General features: G+C 31.9%; 1 long non-coding RNA gene across 1 annotated transcript in view; it reads left to right on the forward strand.

Moving 5' to 3' along the window:
- LOC128250116 (uncharacterized) overlaps positions 1 to 1,839 on the forward strand; it is a 9,493-nt gene that overhangs the window by 1,961 nt on the left and 5,693 nt on the right. Inside the window, exon 2 of the long non-coding RNA XR_008266238.1 lies at positions 849 to 1,038. This is a non-coding gene — a long non-coding RNA (uncharacterized LOC128250116). The remainder of the gene's footprint in view (positions 1 to 848; positions 1,039 to 1,839) is intronic.

Consider the following 1,839-nt stretch of genomic DNA (forward strand, 5'->3'; position numbering starts at 1 on the left):
ATATATATACATATATGTATATATATATGTATTATGTAAAACCTAATTCCTCTTATAAACGCTGTCCTCTTCTTATAATAGTAACTTCCCTGCCCAGAATTTATCTTGCTGGCATCTAGACGCAGTGAAATACTTGCAAACAAAAAGACAAAAAAGTGTGGGACCATTTCCTTCGCCACACCTAACAAAAACCGCGCCATCGTCTCACGAACGTAACCACACCCTCATGATGCTTTGTTACGTCACTCCTATATATTTTTATCTCTTTTATGCCTTGTTTTTGTATGCATTGTGTCATGATTAGAAAAAAAAAATCTATAAGTTTTTATCTCGTTTTTTTTTTTTAATGTATATACTGTGTCATGATTAGTAAAAAAAAATACAAATATTTCGTAACTACATACATATTTACATACACACACACATATATATATTAATGTCTTTATATCGAGTTATGATAAAAAAGAAACAAATTAACATTAAACTGAAAAACTGCTCAACACTTTGTGTAGAGTGGTTATTTATTATTCTTTTCCCAAGAAGAGTAGCCGCAGTGACTTCGAAGTTTGGTTTTCATCTGACCGTTCGATAAAGACTAGGAGACTCACTGCGAAGTGTATCTAGTGTAAACATCCGAACATTGTCGCCATCTTTCCAAATCCTGCTGCATTTCACACGAAATTTTTGGTCCTCCAAGTTGTCTAAGTCAACCCACCTGTTAATTTTGGCTTCAAATATTCTACTTGCAGACCGGAAAATGTGATATTTCTCACACATCCTTGTTCTTTGTTTGTTTGGTTTTATTTATTTATTTATTTATTTATTTTTCATTTTGAATATTCCAAAAGTGGATATCTTTTAGATTCAGCGATGTCTTTAGTGAAACATCCTATTTTTTGCGGGCAGAAGTGAAGAGTGTGGGCGGTAGCTGACCGGAAAACCTAAGAATGAGATCCTATCTTCGGATGAAATCAAAGGATTTAGTGTAAAACCACGTAAGTGAGTTGCAATGACCCAAAGGACGTATTCACAGAAACAGTAAGAGAATCATTATTATTATTATTATTATTATTATTATTATTATTAAAGGAAGGTTGACCGGAAGTGTATTTTCAAGATCAACTTATTATAGGAAACGGTGGATTTCTTTCTCACGACCATATTTTATTCTGTTGCCCACTCTCGGAAAGCGGACATTTTTCACATATTCCCAAAAGGATTTTCCGTGAAAAATTCTTTAACAATTCGGACGTAACTACTCACAAATTATTTTCGTTTTCGATTTTTCTTCTTCCCGTTTTGGGCGTAAATATAGAAAAAATTGTTGCTGTTTTCTGAAACGAGCAGGAAATTCAATTTACGTCAAAGAAACTTATATTACAAACATATTTATTCGAAGTATTTCTCGTAAACGGAGGAAAAGTTCATAATATGTCATAGTTAGCATTGTTACACCATAATCATATAATTGACCTGAAATGTCCGGTGAAGAGGAGAATTAATAAGAGTAATTATTTTCCTTAATCCTTCTATCGTGATTAATAATTAATTTTAGTGATTAGTATCCTATATATATTAAAGTAAAATAGGCAGCAGTTTGCAATGTTTTACTAAAAAGGAAAACTATAGTTGTCACTAACTATGGCTAGGGTGTTAGAAACACCTACATTGCTAAGAAATAAGACCTAGAATGATCTAAAATGCTCTAATGTTGTAGTTAAAGCACATAATTGTATAAATATATACAGACAGTCCCTGTCTGTATATTTGTACTTTGACTACAGCACTAAAGCATTTTAGCTCTTATTTCTACCAATTACATATATATATATATATATA

Source organism: Octopus bimaculoides, chromosome 19 (genome assembly GCF_001194135.2).
Source record: "Octopus bimaculoides isolate UCB-OBI-ISO-001 chromosome 19, ASM119413v2, whole genome shotgun sequence".
Taxonomy (NCBI): domain Eukaryota; kingdom Metazoa; phylum Mollusca; class Cephalopoda; order Octopoda; family Octopodidae; genus Octopus; species Octopus bimaculoides.